Source organism: Canis lupus, chromosome 23 (assembly GCF_011100685.1).
Source record: "Canis lupus familiaris isolate Mischka breed German Shepherd chromosome 23, alternate assembly UU_Cfam_GSD_1.0, whole genome shotgun sequence".
NCBI classification, from domain to species: Eukaryota; Metazoa; Chordata; class Mammalia; order Carnivora; family Canidae; genus Canis; species Canis lupus.
The window spans coordinates 32,959,948-32,978,324 of NC_049244.1; the positions used below are offsets into that span (position 1 = coordinate 32,959,948).

Below are 18,377 nucleotides of genomic sequence, written 5' to 3' on the forward strand. Positions count from 1 at the left end.
CCTAGCTGTTCCTTACTCTTACTGCTCAGTCTCCTGGTTGACTTATTTATTGAGTTATTTGTATGCTTATGAATTTATTGATGAATTATTTTTAATTAAGAATTTTACAAATACACCCTAATCGGAGATTCCTAATTCTGGGGACAATTTCCATTTATTCTTGGAGAGGGCATGATTACGGGCAGGTGGTCTTTGAGATTTCCTGTGGTAGTTAGCAGGAGGGCAATTTGGGGAGGCCGCGTCTTCCCTGCTATGGATGAACTTTTTTGTTTTTACCCACATTCCATGGTGTTAAGTCTGGGGAGTGGTTGGTTATAAGGGTGTGTGTCTCAATAATTCATCAAGCTGTGCTTTGGGTCTGTATGGCTTTCTGTACGTGTCTTGAATTTCACAGTAACAGTTACAAATACATCTTCCCGTCCTTCCAAACTCACCCAACTGGTCGACTTCACAAGGCAGTGGCACAGGTGCGGGCCCCTGGGAGTCCCGGGCGACCAGGAGAGTCGGGTCTGCAGGAAGGGGCTGCGTGTCCGCCATCTCCCGCCTCCACCGAATGCTGCTGCGGGCTCCGGGAGGGTGAAAGAACCAATGACGGGGCCAATAACAACGATCACAAAATGATAACGGCAGGAAAATCGCAGTAACGACAAACCCGAGCGAAGAGACTTCGCAGCAAGCACCACGAATCACGTCCCTAGTGGGGGCCCCGCCGGGTATCGAAGGCCCCCACGGGAGGCAGACCCTGCGGCTCTCGCGGCGCCCCTCGGCGGCCCCCTTCCCGGCTCGGGCCGGCGGGGTGGGCGGGGCCTGGCGGGCGGGGTGGGCGGGGCCTGGCGGGCGGGCGGGGCGGGGCGGGGCCTGGCGGCGGCGGGGCGGGGCGGGCCTGGCGGGCGGGCGCCAGGGGGAGGAGGTGACTGACGGGCGGGCGGGCGGGCGGCTGGGCGGGGCGCGCTCGGGCCTCGGCTCCTCACACGCCGCGCCCGCAGCCCAGATCCCGCGCCGCTGCGAGTCCGGGAGGCGAGCGCCGTCCGCCAGCTGAGGCAGCCGCCGGAGGAGGAGCCGCGGGCGCTGAGGTAGGCGCGGGGACGCCCGCCGCGCGGCCCGGAGCCCCGGTGCCCCCGGCCCCCTGCCCCCTGCCCCCTGCGCGAGGGTGGTGGCGAGCCGGGGGGCGGCGCGCGGAGGCCCGAGCGGGCGGGGCCGGGGCCTGGGGGCGGGGACCGGCCTGGCCGGCGGGTCGGAGCGGCCGCGCGGCTCTGGGCCGGCGGGCCGGGCTGTGGCAGTCGGGCTTCGGGGCGGCGCGGGCGCCGGTGCGCGCCCGGCTCGGTCCCAGGCCGTGGCAGCCCGGGAGATGTGGAAACGGCCGGCCCAGGGGGCACCCACGGAGCAGGGAAGGCGGGGGACGGCCTTGCCCCTCCCACTTTTGGGGCTCCCAGGCCAGTTCGCCCGCACAGCCCTCGGGAACTTGTTAACAGGAAAGCTTGGCAGAAAAACAAATGCCAACGTTTTGGAAGAACTGAGAGTCACGTCGTTAGGCGCCGAGGCTTTATTTTCCTTCCCCGCCCCCTGCCCAGCCTCAGCCCGACTTGGCCAAAGAAGGATGTGTCACCAGCTCGGGGCCTCGGGCGGGATCCTCGGCCTGGCTGAAGGCAGGAGTACCTGAAACAAAGGTAAACGGAGGCCGGGCACACCCTGGCTCTGCCCCGCGGGCCGCCCTCGCGCCACCCCAGTGGGTGTCTCCCGCGCCGACCCGGCCGCCGCCTCCAAGGGGCTTTCTCCCGGGGGACCTCTCGATGGAAACCAGCTGGCCCGGCTTGGAGTTGATGTTGCATCCGCGCTCTTGTTATGCTCACGTTATTCCCAATCCCCCAACTCTGGTAAAGCCTAAGGAGATTTTACCCGGTTGTAGCGGTCAGCGAATGTAAGGGAGGATAAATTGCTGTTTGTGAATGATGATGTATTTTCTTATTAGGAAACGGTCTGCAAGCACGAAATAAGAATTCTTAACACGTAAGCAAAAAAAAAAAAAAAAAAAAAAAAAAGAGTGATTTGTGGTGCCTTCCAAAATCTGAAGTGTTCCTTCTCAAATCATTTACGTTATAAAGCATCCCCCAAACCTTTCGTGCCAGGCATTTTTCTTTGTTCTTTATTAGTGTCAGGCCTCAGTTTCTTGTAAACAGAGCACCCAATGCTGAGACCCTAAGAATTGCCATACTAGGTCAGAGCATGTGCATCCTGCTCAGTAGGCAGCAGGCTTGTGTTGTAGTAAAACACTGTTTTCTTTCGTGGTGATACCATTAAAATGATCTCCATCACATTCCTTTCAGAATGGCTTCTGAATCTGGCTTTTAGTGAAAGCCTTTTAAAAATCTATAGACCACTCCTAATTTATACATAAAATCTGTTCACATTTATTGCCTCCAAATGGCTCTCCTGGCCTCTCTTGACAGAAGGTGAGATGCTGCGGGGGGAAAAACTTGGATTTCTATAAATCTGGGAGTTCGGAAATTGAGGACAGGGGAAACAAAGTAAAGTTTTTTGTTTTTTTTTTAAAAACACGAAGCTTTAAAGAAGTCTTTATCAGGACCAGCCTGGCTATTGAATTCAAAAATAGTTACATTCACTAACAACCTAAAAATTGATCAGTTAAAGATTAATTTGTATTCTTAAGTATTTGCATATTTTAAAATGTAGTTGACATTCTGGACACTGAAACGGTTATCTGACTTTATCTTAGTCTGAATTAATTTGACCTTAATGTTTAACTGAAATTCGCTGCCCTAAGAGAATGAAAGTTTTGTTTTAGCAAGAAGGGCATAAAGGAGATGAGTAATTTTGGAGTATGGAGTACTTGAGGGGGCACCTGTTCAAACTGTAACTTTGCTTTTAAACTCTTCATAGGCTCATTAGCTTTGGCAAACATAGATAGTCTCCACTGATTTCTCCCATCACCTTTCAATACACAGTTAAAGCTTTTCTTAACATCTTTCCCCCACCCCTCAGCCCCAGAAAACCCTACCACCTGCAGTAGAGTTGATCACCCTTTTGGGTATTACCATCCTCTAAATTAAGGGTTTTCCTCCATGGTACTGTTGACATTTTGGACCAGATAATTCTTTGTTGTGGAGGGCTATCCTGGTCATTATAGGATGTTTAGCAGCATTCCTGACCTCTACTAAATAGATACCAGTAGTACCACCCCTCCTACACACAATTATAACAGTCACATAACCCACACAGTTGTGACAATCAAAAATGCCTTCAGGTATTGCCAGAGGTCCTCTGAGAGAGCCAAAATCACTCCCCAGTTGAGAACCACTGTTCTAAATAGATTGTTGCCTTAATACCAGTGACCCAGCATTGTCTTCATTTGCTTATGTGTTGATTTTCTCTGCTATCATAAGTTTGAGGGCAGAGCAGAGTGATAGATGCACACATGTATAATGATACAAATACCTCATTACAGTTGTGATAAATTCTGGGAGAAGTGCAGGGTACTCTGAGTACATAAAACAAGGGTCCTGACCTAGTTGGCAACAAGGGAAAGTTTCCTTGGAAAATGACCTTTAAGGTAAGGTGGACATTGAAGGATAAATAGAAATTATAAAGTGAACCCTAGGGGGACAATATTTCAGGCAGAAGGAATAGGATCTTTTCTGAGAACTCAGAGGCCAATGTGGCTGGAACATGGAGAGTGACTCTGGAAAAATTGGTAAAGGTTTTCTTCGAGTAACAGTTCTTGGTCCAGCTTGTTCATCCAAATCACAGGAGGAACTTACAGCAGTACTATTGCCTGGTCCATTAAATCAAAATGTCTCCAGTGGATCCTACTTCCTTCCCCAGCTGCCGTTTTCCCCACACTTTCCAAAGGGATAAGCACTAGTACTAGATTTATCGTCCTCAACATTTTTTTTGTTTGCATTCAAGCAAATGCATATTCTTATTTCTCCTGTTTACAGAAATGGTAGTACACTGTACATATTATTCTTGTTCACAGCAATGTCTTTGAAATCTTTCGTTTCAATACATAGCTTCCTTATTCTTTTGAATGACTGTATAGTATTCCATTGTATGGATATACCACAGATTATTGAACCATTCCCTTATTGGTGGACATTTAATTGTTTCTAATAGTGTACCATAATGAACAGTACAGCCATATGCCAGTTCACATGTGTGAATATAACTGTAGGATAAATTCTCAGAAGTGGAATTTAGGGTCAAATATGTACATACACACATATTTGCGTGTGAAAGATCACTCTGGTCACGTTGGAGGGAATGGTTTAGAAAGTAATAAGTGCTTGTGGGAAACAGCTGACCCTAATTAAGGTAACAAATGCTGTAGAATACATTTTGTTCCCCTACAATTCAATTTTGAAGCCCTTACCCCTCTGTGACTAAATTTGGAGATAGAATCTTTTGTAGGTAATTAAGGTTAAACAGGGTCAAAAGAGTGGGGCCCCAACTCAATAGAATTGGTGGCCTTATAAGTAGAGGAGGTAGGAAAGGCCATGTGAGCACATAGTGAGAAGGTGGCTATCTGCAAGCCAGGAGGAGAAACTGATCTTGCCAGACCTTGATCTGTGACTTCTGTCCTCCAGAATTGTGAGAAAATGAATTTCTGTTGCTTAAGCAATCCAGGCTATAGTATTTTATTATGGCAGCCTGAGCCAACTAATACACAGTGGGAGAGGTAGAAGAGAACAAATGGTAGCTGGGACCATGATGGTAGCAGGGGAGATGGAGATGGATATAGGAGATATGTTTTAGAGGAATAATTGAGGGATGTCTGGGTGGCTCAGTGGTTGAGCATCTGCCTTTGGCTCAGGTCATGATCCTGAGTTCCTGGGATTGAGTCCCACATTGGCTCCCTGAAAGGAGCCTGCTCCTCCCTATGCCTCTGCCTCTCTCTCTGGGTTTCTCATGAATAAATAAATAAAATAAAAAAAAAGGCATAGTTAATAAGGCTTCATGATTGAGGGAGAAATAAGTGAGTAGGATGACTCCCAGGCTTGACCAGCCAGGTGAATGGTAGGGCTATTATCTGAGGTAGAGACCACTAGAAGGATTAATAGTTTTGAAGTGAGTTTAAATCACATTTCACTTTGGGAGTGGTGAGACCTCTAAGTGGAGATTGCACATAAGCTTTTGATAATTCAAATCCAGAGCCCAGAGGAGTGGGCTGAATTGGGGACACGTATTTAGGTGTGAATTGAAGGGTATTGGTGGAATTACCCAGAGCAGAGGTTGGGAATCCATAGCCCACAGCTGAATCTGGCTTACAGATGTTTTGGTTTTCCCATAGAGTGTTTTTTGTTGTTTAATTTTGAGTTAGTTGCCAATAATTTAAAACCTCAAGATTTCCCATGAAAATTTAGATTTGGGGCTTTTCTTTAAAAGTAAGATATAGCACTACTGAGCTGGCAGTAATTGATTGGACCTAAGTCACCATTTATCCCAGCTGCTTTCTAGTTCACCAGAGAGTCCACCACTCCTAGAATTTATGCCTGGCCTGCTTTGTTTTTTTTTTTTTTAATTTTTTATTTATTTATGATAGTCACAGAGAGAGAGAGAGGCAGAGACACAGGCAGAGGGAGAAGCAGGCTCCATGCACCGGGAGCCCGACGTGGGATTCGATCCTGGGTCTCCAGGATCGCGCCCTGGGCCAAAGGCAGTCGCCAAACCGCTGCGCCACCCAGGGATCCCTGTTTATTTACTTCTCTGACCCTGTAGGCATTTGAGGGTATAGTCTCTGCTCTAGGAAGAGAGTATAGAACAGTAATTCTCATCTTGGCTGCACATTGAAAATATTGGATAATTTAAAAGTACTGTTGCTGATAGCCACACCAGAAATTTGTTTGTTTACCTGATCTGAATTGTAGCCTAGGATTTTTAAAAACCTCAGGTGATTCCACTGAGCAATGGAAGTTGAGAACCATTGACAGAGATTAAGAAGAGAATAGAGCTCAGGCCCAGTGTTTCAAAGTTGAGTAAAGGAGGATAGCTCCAGGATAAGGGATGAGAAGTGGCCAGAGAGGTACAGTGGAGTGGGATCTCGCTTGCAACTAAGGTATGCAAACTTAAGGTAGCCCAATATACTTGAAGATGTTTTTAATTAGACAAGAGAGAACGGTGTTCATTTTGCATGTATACTTACTGTTTGTTTTGCATATACCTGTGTGTGTATATATGTGCTGTTCATTAGTGCCTAGAGTTATGTATACAAAAAAAAGCTATGCTTTATTCAGTGGGCTATTTAAAGGATTTCAAGAGTAATTTAAACTATGCTTGATTTTTGTCTTAGGTATTTACTTTAGAATCTAATTCCAAATTAAGATGTGTCATAAAAGCCGTATTAGAAAAGGGAAGAATTATCAAGATGTAGATTGAAAATGATTGGTTGAATTTAGCAAGATGGAGTCTTTGACCTCAGCAAAACCATTTTAAATTGGAAGAAGCAGAAACTAGATTGAAGTGGGTAGAAAATAAGGTAATGGAAGGGGTGAATGTTGGGGAAATCTTGAGTTTACCCTAGAAGGGGAGTGATGAGGGAAGATCAGGTGTCTTATATGTCTGTATGGTAGGTGCAGCCTGTGGGGATACCCAAATGCTTCTAACTTTTGAGGGAGGTAACTCAGTGGAGCCTGATTACCCTTCTCCATTTCAGAGGAGTCTTACTTCTATTTGTTTTGGAGACTTTGTGCTTTCCACGGAGGAGATATTTTGCCAAGACCTTTGAGACTCAGATGTTAGTGATTAAGCCCTCTCTTTCTTATCTGGAAAAACCATAGGGCTCCTAAAGGCCAGCAGGGCGCCAGTGACCCTGACATCATCCTCCCATTGAACTGATGAACAAAGATCAGATTGTTGGCATGTCGAAAATGGAGTACTTGGCCATGTTAGGGAATATGTATCTAGCTTTCAGATTCCCAGGAGCAATTTTTGTGGCTGTATTTTGTCCATGTAACTTGATATTATAGATGGTTTTCCAGTTGCATATATGTAAAATTTCTCATACTTCGAAATCTTTATTATTGACACTGATTAGAGGGTATGGATATAAATTAGAGCTCAAAGAGAACACTGAACACACCGGTTTCCAAAAGGTTGTGTGAATGCTGGAATGCAGTTACCTTGAAGACCTTGGATTAGAGTGGCTGTCCCGAGTGGGTTGTCATGCACATGGCCTCTACCAATCTGTCTCTTACCCATCTCTGTCTCATTGACAATCTTAACCTGGCATAGGAGGTTTAAAGAGTTGTAATCTACAGCAGAACAGAAACCATAGGGGTTGGAAAATGCCAAGGATTTATTACTAAGGAATGAAGTTGATTAGTTGAAGGCATAAGCCCCATTGCTATACTCTTTTTGTAAACAAGAATGTCATCCTGTGAGGGATTAAGCCTTCATAGCTGCTATTAGTTCATCCATTCGGTGGATGATGGTTAACTTCTATATAAAGGATGCCTTTATGACGTGAGTAGCAGACCTTGGTCTACAAAGGTTTGTACCAGGAGTTTACGATAAGAAAGCATTTTGTTTAGAAACTTGTATGTGCCTGGACAATTGTAGGAATTCCACCATCATAGATAGAGTTAGGTACTATGCCTGGATGGTGGTGGATAGGGGGACAAGTTCATTGCCAAGGTGGTTCAGAGCTTCTTTGGTTTGCAGAAGAAATAGGATGGTTGAGTGGGCAGAGGACTTGCAATCAGTTCTTGGGTGCCAAGCCTTGATCTGTCAAATGACAGCTGTGTGATTTTTTTTAAATTGAGTTAAAGTTCACATAATATTAAGTTAATCAGTTTAACCATTTTAATGTATACAATTCAGGACTCTCAATATATTTGCAATGCTGTGCAACCATCACTATTAATTCCAGAACATTTTTATCACCCCAAAAGGAAACTATACCCATTAAGCAGTCACTTTCCATTCCTCTCTCCCCCTATTCCCTGAAAACCAACAATCTGCTTCTGTCTCTGTGGAGTTGTCTATTCTGGACATTTCATATAAGTGGAATCATACAAAGATGATTTAATTATGACTGGCTTTTTTTCATTTAGCATAATTTTGTATAAGGTTCATTCATGTTGTAGCATATGTTCCTTTGAATAATAATCATTCTTTTCTTTGAATAATAATTCACTTGTATGGGTATACTATATTTTGTTTATCCATTCATCAGTTGATGAATATTTGTCTTGTTTATTCCTTTTGGCTATTATAAATAGCGCTGCTAAGAACATTCATGTATAATTTTTTGCTTGAATACCTGTTTCAGTTCTTTTGTGTACATACATAGGAGTGGAATTGCTGGGTCATATGGTAATTCTATATTTAACTTTTTGAGAAACTACCAAACTGTTTTCCATAGCAGCTGCACCATTTTATATTTCCACTAGCAATGTTCTGAAATTCTAGTTTCTCCACATCCTTGTTAATATTTGTTCTTTTCTTTTCTTTTTTTTTAAGAGAGAAAGAGATGAGGGGAGAAGGGGAGGAGGAAGAGGAGAGAGAGAGAGGGAGAGAGAGAGAGAGAGAGAAAGAGAGAAAATGAATCTTAACCAGGCTCCATGTCCAGTGCAGAGCCTGATGTAGGGCTCAATCTCACGACGCTGAGATCATGCCCTGAGCCAAAATGGAGTTGGACATTTAACCAGCTGAGCCACCCGGGTCCCCCTCTGGGTTTTCTTTAAAGTTTTTATTTTAATTTCAGTTAGTAAACATACAATTAGTAAACATATTAGTTTCAAGTGTATAGTATAGTGGTTCAACGATTCTATACATTACTCAGTGCTTATCACAAGTGCACTCCTTAATCCCCATAGCCTATTTAACCTCTCCCCCTCTCCCCCAGCTTTTTTCTTTTTTTTTTTTTTTTTAGTTATAGCTATCCTAGTGGGTGTGAAGTAATATCTCATGATTTTGATTTTGATTTTCTTAATGACTAATGAATGATGCTGAGCATCTTTTCATGTACTTTTTGGCCATCTGTATACCTTCTTTGGAAAGATGTCTATCCAAGTCCTTTGTCCATTTTTTAATTGTTTGTCTTTTGGTTTAGTTGTTAAGAGTTCTTTATATATTCTGGATACTAGACCCTTGTCAAATATATTATTTACAAATATTTTCTTTCATACTGTAGGCTACTTTTTCACTTTCTTAGCAGTGTCCTTTGCACATAGGCTTTTAATTCTGAAGTTGGATTTCTGTTTTTTTCTTTTGTTGCTCATACTTTTGGTGTCCTAAGAATCCATTGCCAAATCTAAGGTCATGTCAGTTTACCCCTGTGTTTTCTTCTAAGAGTCTGTAGTCTTAGAATTTACATTTAGGTCTTTAATCCATCTTGAGTTAATTTTTATGTGACATAGGGTCCAACTCCATTGTTTTGCATGTGGATATCATATTGCCCCACCACTATTTGTTGAAAGAGCTATATGTTCTTATACAAGTCTCAGACCCTGTTTTCCCATTTGTGAAATGAAAGTAATAAAAATACTTGCCTCACAAAGTTGTAAGATTAAAAAGAGAAGATGTATGTTGAACAGTAAAAATCACTAAACAAACTTGTGATTACTATTGTTTTGTCATATATATATTTCATTTGTACAAGGTCTCTGTAAGTTAGTGTCATTCAGCAACCACTAGAAGTCTTCCATCTAGTGCATAGTGAGTCATGACATAGAGGATTGGGGACCAAGTTTTACCTCTGAGTACAAAGTCACAGGGCCTTGATGCAAGAGGTAGTTGGAGAGATTGTACGAATCCAAAATTGAAAGTATACGTGCTCTTGTAGAGCATGTATTTGTCAAATTCTGTTGCTATTCCTCTCAAATTTAGGTGTTCTCAGCATGTAAGGCATGGTTTTAACTTAATTTAAAATTTTTAAAAGTTTTTAAAGCTAAAGAGTTTTCAGGCATAGTAGGAATAAAGGCAGTTCTTTTTATTGGACTAAGAATCATCACATTTCACTTTATCAGTTTTAAATGTCTAGAACTAAGACTTTTCCTGACTCAGTGGCTAGTGACCTTGCTTAGTTCAACCAACAAGTATTTTTTTTTTCTTAAAGATTTTATTTATTCACAAGAGACACACACACACAGAGAGAGAGAGAGAGAGGCAGAGACACAGGCAGAGGGAGAAGCAGTCTCCATGCAGGAAGCCTGATGTGGGACTCGATCCCTAGACTCCAGGATCACACCCTGGGACAAAGGCAGGCGCCAAACCACTGCACCACCCAGGGATCCCAATTGTTAACTTTCTAATGGACATTTTTCTTGCCTAAAGATCTAAACATAGAATCTTAACATTTTTTTATATTTTTACACAAAATTTAGGTCTCTAATTCATCTGGAGTTTTTTTTTGCATAGTGTAAGGGAGAAATCTTGTTCAGTTGGCCATTCATTTGGAATAATCTTTAAACCACTGAGCCACCCAGGGATCTCCCCAACAAGTATTTCTTGAGTTACTGCTATATGCCAACCACTATACTAAATACTAGAGATATAGTGCCTTAACATGCAAGACCAAACTCTTGCCCCTACATACCCTTCTAAATCTATTCTTTTTTACAGTTGTCTGAGTCCAGTTCCTTTCCACCAGTCCCTTTTGAGTCCATGCCTATCAGATCTTTATCTCCCCTCCCAGCCAAGCCCTCCACATTGCTAACTCCATCCACTGAGTTAGTTCTCAGTCTTTTTTTTTTGTTATTGTTGTTGTTACTTGATCTTACAGCAGCATTTTGCACGGTTGATCCTCTTTCTTTGATTTGCTTTCTTCTCTTAGCTTCTATAACATTGCTTTCTCTGGATTTCCTCCCACCTTACTAGAGGATTCTTTCTCCATCTTCTTGATAGTTCTTCATTTTCCTGATCACTGAAAGAAGGAGTTCTGCTTACTCCTCAAACCTCTGTTCTTCCTTATTAGCGCTATTTCCTTGCATTTCACCCAGTCTCATGACTTCAAATACCATCTATATGCCAACAGCCACATAGCAATGACTACCAGATCTTATCTCCAAGTTAGACCTCTCCTTTGGATCTCATACTCTGATATCAGAGTGCCTACTTGACATCTCCATTTGGATATCTAACAGATATCTCAAAACTGAACTGATTTTCCCCTCCAAAACCCACTCTTCCTGCAGCCTTTCCCATCTCAGTAAATAGCAGTTGCCTTCTAGTCACCCAGGCCAGAAACCTTGTCGTCTGTTTCTTTCTTCCCACATTCAGTCTGTCAGCAAACCCTGACAAAGTTGGCTCTACTTTCAGAATGTATCTAGAATCGGTCACAATGCCACTATTTCTCCAGCTTCCACCTTCTCCAAACCACCATCATATCTTACCTGGATAATTGCCATAGCCTAATTCTTTTTTCCCTGCTTTTGTCCTTGCTCTCCTATAGCCTGTTTTCAATACAGCAGCTCAGGGCACTCTGTTAAAAGTCAGTTCTTAGCTCAGAAGCTTTATGCTTACCTACAAGGCCCTACATAATCTAAACCCCCACCTACCTCTCTGGCCTCACCTTCTACTATTTTCCCCTGTGCTTACTTTGCCCGAGTCACAAATGGCACTTTGTTCGCCCTCCCAACAAATCGGTTATGTTCCTGTCAGAGCCTTTGCTTTCCCCCAGTATCTACAAAGCTCCCCCCTCACTTCCTTTGGATCTTTGCTAAAGTTCATGTTCTCCAACACACTCTATCTCCTTGCCTTTCAAACTCTGCTTCTCAGAGCTCTCAGTAGTCTGGTTGTTCCTCCCACCCCACCCCCTGAGACTGAGTGCTAAAGCTGTCTCTCTCGCCCATATTTATTTATCTTTAAGCTTATATTTGAAGAGAGTCCCTTCAGTTAAAAAAGCAGTTTGAAAACTGCTTGACTATGAGGTTAGAAATAAAAAGCAGAGATTAGCAGCTGTGAATGGAGATGTCATTAAGGACTTAGGAATCATAGCAAGGGCACACTTATCCTTTCCATTTTGTGGATCACAGGCATAGTCTCTATTTTAGTCTTGGGGGTGGAGCCCTGTAATACTTTTGTGTTCATCAGTACTCCTAGCAATGCTCCTATTAGTGTCAAGCCTTCACTCAAGCACTGTGGCTCAGGTGTCAGCATTTTGTCTTTCAGCATGGTATGTCTTGGTATTCTTGGTTGAAACCTCTTCTCCATGGTAGGCCCTGCTCAATAAGCAGAGGAAGCTCATTTGGTGCTGGTGGCAGTATGGGATCTATATATTAAAGGCAGTTAAGAGTTACATATAATGGGCAGCCCGGGTGGCTCAGTGGTTTAGCGCTGCGCTGCCTTCAGCCCAGGGCATGATCCTGGAGATCCAGGATCAAGTCCCGCGTCAGGCTCCCTACATCAGGAGCCTGTTTGTCCCTCTGCCTGTGTGTGTGTGTGTCTCATGAATAAATAAAATGTTTTTTAAAAAAAAGAGTTACATATAATGGAAAGAGTGTGTTGATTCTACTGTGAGATGCTCCAGACTCTAAAGAAAAGGGCAAGCATCATATCCAGTGACAGTCTCCCTGGATAGCAACTTCAGAGGCTTCATTTGGCTCATTGTTTTTCAGCCTATCTGCAAACCTGCAGGCCTTCTCACTGGTTATTAAGCAGGAATGATGCTTGTTTTGATTTGCTATTTTAAAAGACAGTACATGAGGGTACATGACACAGTACCCATGACAGTAAATTCTAATGAATTTTTAAACAAGGATCATATAACTATATTCTCCTTGCCTTGGCCCTTTTCCTAGATGAGCTAATTTCCTAGATGACAAACAAGTAGTAAATAATGTACTTTCAGATAGTGGTAATAGTGCTGTGAAGAAAACTAATGCCCCATAATAATAAACACTTGGGTTGCTTCTGATTTTTCCCTCTTTTAAACATTACTGCAATGAACATCCTTGTACTTATGCAAATATGTGATGTTTGTGTTGCATGTATTCTGAAAGATTGAATTGCTGGATCATATGATCATATCATCAGAATTTTAATAGATACTGCCAAATTGGTCACCAAGGTGTCTGTGCTAATATTACATATAATATAATTAAAAGTGGTAATATATTTCAGTTTTCCAATAAATGAAATATTTCCATGATTTTTTAGTTATACTAGTAATATTGAATACCTTCTTTTTGTAAAAAAAGATTGACAGGCAAAAAAAAATCCTCATGCCTTCTATCAATTTATAAATTTTCACCTTTCAAAAGTTTTTAAAACTCATGTCTGCTTGTTTTCACTTTTATTTCCCTGTTGAATAGCTGTCTTTTCTCGAGTTTTTGACCATTTGTATTTCTTTTTTTTTTTTTTTTTTTTTTTTGGATTGCACAACAAAGAATGCTAGTTATCTTCTGTGATCCATTCTTCATTCATCTTTAGTAATGGGAACCCCAGCTCTGGCCAAGCCCATTGCTGCCCGTCTGGAAGACCACATTCCTTGGCCTCCTTAGAGCTAAGTTATAACCATGTGAGTTTTAGCTGATGATACATAAGTAGAAGTGTTTGGTGTAACTTTCTGAAATCTTAAACGGAGAAGGCACTCTCTTCCTCATTCCTTACCCATCTTATGTTGGAACACATGACTGGAGCTCTAATAGCCATCTTGGAAAACGAGGACTGTCATAAAGTAAGCCAGAAAAACTGAATCTCTGAGCGTCTGGTGGAGCCACTGCACCAACCCTAAACTTATTTTGTATGAGCGAGAAATTTAACTTCTGTCTTGTTTAAGCACTCTTATTTTTGGTTTTTCTGTTACATGTGGATAACAAATACTTGTCTTATTTATTTTTAGGAGTTCTCTGTGCCCTATATACGCATCTTTATTATAAAAATGGTACATTTTCCTCTAGTCTGTTGAAGTCCTCACCCTTTGTTTATAATAGTTTTTCATTTCAATCTCAAATTTACTTTTCTTTGCCTTTATGGCTTTTGATTTTACTGACTTTTTTTTTTATTGTTAACTTTTTTTTTTAATTTTTATTTATTTATGATAGTCACAGAGAGAGAGAGAGAGGCAGAGACACAGGCAGAGGGAGAAGCAGGCTCCATGCACCGGGAGCCCGATGTGGGATTTGATCCCGGGTCTCCAGGATCGCGCCCTGGGCCAAAGGCAGGCGCCAAACCGCTGCGCCACCCAGGGATCCCAATTGTTAACTTTCTAATGGACATTTTTCTTGCCTAAAGATCTAAACATAGAATCTTAACATTTTTTAATATTTTTACACAAAATTTAGGTCTCTAATTCATCCGGAGTTTTTTTATGCATAGTGTAAGGGAGAAATCTTGTTCAGTTGGCCATTCATTTGGAATAATCTTTATAACAGGTAGCACGTCAAATTATCAGTTAATAAATTCTCATATATGCATAGATTGGTTTTAAAAATCTGTTTAGTTTCATTAATCTTTGGTTCTTTGCCAATAATATACTTTTAATTACTATAGCTTTAAAATGTGATTTTTGGTGAGGCAAGGTCTTCTTTCTTTGTTCTTTCTTACAAATTAAATGTTAAATGGCTATAGCATAATATTTGGAAAACATGTAAAGTGAAGAGTATAACAATACAGTGTACATTTTTTTATCCACAGCTCAGCCTAGGGGAAATATACTGTTATTTCTTTGTGTTTGTCCCCTCACCCCAAAGCTGTCTTGACTCTTGTACATTTTCTCTTCTGTGTGGAGTTTTAGAGTTAGCTTATAAAATGATCTTAGAATTAAACATGTTATTATTTTTTTAAGATTTATTTATTTATTCATGAGAGACAGACTGAGAGAGAGAGGCAGAGACACAGGCAGAGGGAGGAGCAGGCTCCTTGCAGGGAGCCTGATGTGGGACTCAACCCAGATCTCGGGATCACGACCTGAGCTGTGGTCAGCTGAGCCACCCAAGTATGCCAATGATCTTAGAATTAAATTATATCATTGAAGACAGTAATATTATGTGTCTATATTAATAACTGCTGTTTGGAAATTAATAAACTAATTATTTAAATGCTTTTCCGATTTAAAAACAACAAATTTGAGTGATGTGATGTGAACAGTGGTTAGGAGATACGAGTTGAATGTGATTATGGTCTTCAGTAGTAGTCAGTTTAGCATCTGTTTTGGTGGCTTGTGACCATTACACTGTTTTTCTTTTTTCATTGAGAGATAATTGGCATATAACACTATATTAGTTTCAGGTGTATAATATAATGACATAATATATGTATATATTGTGAAATGAACACCACAAGGTCTAGTTAACATCTGTTACCACATTGTTTTTTTTTTTCTTGTGATAAGAACTTTTAAGACTTACTTTCATCAATTTAGCTATTATAAGTAATGCTGCAGTGAACATAGAAGCATAGATCTTTTTGAGTTAGTGTTTTCATTTCCTTCAGATAAATACCCAGAAGTGGAATTGCTAGGTCATATGATAGTGTCCACCAATGGATAAATGAATAGAGAAAATGTAATGTGTACTCACATACATACACATACACACACACACACACACTGGAATATTATTCAACCATAAAAAGAAGGAAATCCTGCCATTTGCAACAATATGGATGGTCTTTGAGGACATTATACTAAATGAAATAAATTAGAGAAAGACAAATGCTGTGTGATCTCACTTCTGTGAGATCTAAAAAAAAAAAAAAACATGAAAACCAAAAATCCAAACTCATAGATGCAGAGAACAGACTGGTGGTTGACAGGGACACCGGGGGGCTCAGTGGTTAAGTGTCTGCCTTTGACTCAGGGCCTGATCCTGGAGTCCCACATTGGGTTCCCTGCATGGGGCCTGCTTCTCCCTCTGCCTGTGTCTCTGCTTTTCTCTCTCTCTGTCTCTCATGAATAAATAAATAAAATCTTAAAAAAAAAAAAAAAGACTGGTGGTTAACAGAGGTGGAGGGTAGATGGTGGGCAAAATGGGTAAAGGCAGTCAAAAGGTACAAACTTCTAGTCATAAAATAAGTCCTGGGGATGTAATGTACAGTATGGTGAATACAGTTAATAATATTGTATATTTGAAAGTTGATGAAACTAAATCTTAAAAGCCACCAGTAGTGCACAAGGGTTCCCTTCTCTCCACATCCTTGCCAATGCTTATTTGTCTTTTTATAATAACCACTCTAACAGGTGTGAAGTGATAACTCATTGTGATTTTGACTTATATTCTGATGATTAGTGATGTTTAGCACCTTTTCATATACCTATTGGCCATCTCTGTGTTGTTTAGGAAAAATGTCCATTCAGTCTTCTCATTTTTTACTTGGATTGTTTGGAGTTTTTTGCTATTGAGTTTTATGAATTCTTTATATATTTTGGACATTAGCCCATTATCAGATATATAATTTGCCAATATTTTCTCCTGATCACTAGGTTGCCCTTTCATTTTGTTGATGGTTTACTTTGCTGTTTAGTAGCAGGTTGTTGTTGTTTAAACAGCCATTATAATTGCTAAACTGTAAAATTAACATTATTTATGTCTGATCGGCTATACAAAACTCATCAATATTTCCTTAGAAAAAAATAGAAATTCTGAAGAATAAAAGCGAGACTACTAATTAAAGATCACATTTACTAATCTATCACCATAATTCTAGTCAGGCCATCTCAAGTGGCTGGAAGGAGGAAGGGATGAGGTGAGGAAGTTGGAAAGAGTGGTTCTTAACTTATGGCCCCATCTGTGCTCTCAGGCAACATAGGATCTAGCTGAGAGGAAAATGGTTGAGGCTGGAATTTAAAACAAAAGCTTTTGGTTCAGATGGTAAGAAGGTCCTTAAGAACAGCAGAATCAGTGTATCCAGAAGGCAGTGCTGGAGTCTGCCTCATGAACTCAGGGGTTTCTTCTTGGCATCCAAGTCCTTTTAAATTTCTTCTAGTTTTTTTGTATATCATAGTTCTGAGCCAGATACATTCCAACCATGTTACCAAAAGTAAATCCACGCAGGAGCTGGAGCATGGTGTAGGCGAGGAGGGCATGAAGGGCGGCTGCAGCTCTGTGAGCGTGTCCAAGCCTCTCTCTCCTCAATAGAAGTTTTTAGTTTGATGTAGTCCCACTTGTTTATTTTTGCTTTTATTGCCTTTGTTTTTGGTGTCAAATCTAAAAAATCCTCACCAAAACCAGTGTCAAAGAGCTTGTTGCCTGTGTTTTCTTCTAGGAGTTTTATGGTTTCAGGTTTTACATTCAGTCTTCAGTCCATTTTTAATTGATTTTTGTGTATGGTATAAGAGATTGATCCAATTTCATTCTTATGCATGTAGTTATTCAGTTTTCCCAACACCATGTATTGAAGAGACTGCCCTTTCCCCCAGTTTATTCTTGACTCCTTTGTCTTAATTAATTGACTATATATGGGTTTATTTCTGGGCTCTATTCTGCTCCATTAATTTATGTGTCTGTTTTTATTCCAATATGGCAGTTTTGATAACTTTATCTTGCAATATAGTTTGAAATCAGGGAGTAATGCCTCCTGATTTGTTCTTGTTGCTCAAGATTGCTTTGGCTTGTCACAGTCTTTTGTGATTCCATACAAATTTTGGAATTGTTTTTCTTTTTCTATGAAAAATGCCATTGGAATTTTGATAGGGATTGAACTGCACCTGTAGATCGCTTTGGGTAGTTACAGACATTTTGACAATATTAGGTCTTCCAATATATGAGCATAGAATATCTACATTTATTTGTGTCTTCAATTTCTTTCATCAGTGTCTTAGAGTTTACAGTATACAGGTCTTTCACCTTCTTGGTTTTATATTAATTCTCAGGTATTTTATTTTTTTTGATGCAGTTATAAATGGGATTGTTTTCTTAATTTTTTTTCTGATAGCTTATTATTAGTGTATAGAGACACAAGTGAGTTTTGTATCCTGCAACTTTACTAAGTTCATTTATTCTAACAGTTTTTCAGTGGAGTTTTTAGAGTTTTCTATATAAGTGATATGTCATCTGCAAATAGAGACAGTTTTACTTCTTTTCTGATTTGGATGCCTTTTATAAAATTTCTTTGTCCTGCCTATTTACCCTAAGACTTCCAATAACTACGCTGAATAAAAGTGGTGAGAGTGGGCATCCTTGTCTTGTTCCTGTTCTTGAGTATGAGGTTACCTGTGGGCTTGTCACACATGAGCTTTCTTTTGTTGAGGCACATTCTCTCTATACCCACTTTGTTGAGAGTTTTTATTAAGAGTGGATGTTGTATTTTGCCAATGCTATTCCTGTATCGAGATGGTTATAAGATTTTTATCCTTTATTTTGTTAATATGGCATATTACATTAATTGATTTGTGGATGTTGAACCATCCTTGCATCCTTGTAAAAGATGCACTTGATCATGGTATATGATCCTTTTGTTGTATTGTTGAATTTAATTTGCTT

The 18,377-nt window shown here is 40.7% G+C and overlaps 1 protein-coding gene and 1 pseudogene across 4 annotated transcripts in view; one reads left to right on the top strand and one right to left on the bottom strand.

Annotated features, from left to right (window-relative positions):
* The first annotated feature begins 942 nt into the window (after nucleotides 1–942).
* Nucleotides 943–18,377, top strand: part of PPP2R3A (protein phosphatase 2 regulatory subunit B''alpha) — a 190,975-nt gene continuing 173,540 nt past the window's right edge. For 2 of the 4 annotated variants that reach the window (XM_038570954.1, XM_038570953.1), the window contains exon 1: nucleotides 957–1,073. The gene's annotated coding sequence lies outside the window, so the exon portion shown is untranslated. Of the gene's footprint in view, nucleotides 1,074–1,269; nucleotides 1,668–18,377 lie in introns of those variants that run through there. The other 2 variants (XM_038570952.1, XM_038570955.1) reach the window with 2 other exon arrangements.
* LOC119865397 lies at nucleotides 16,828–16,961 on the bottom strand (annotated as a pseudogene).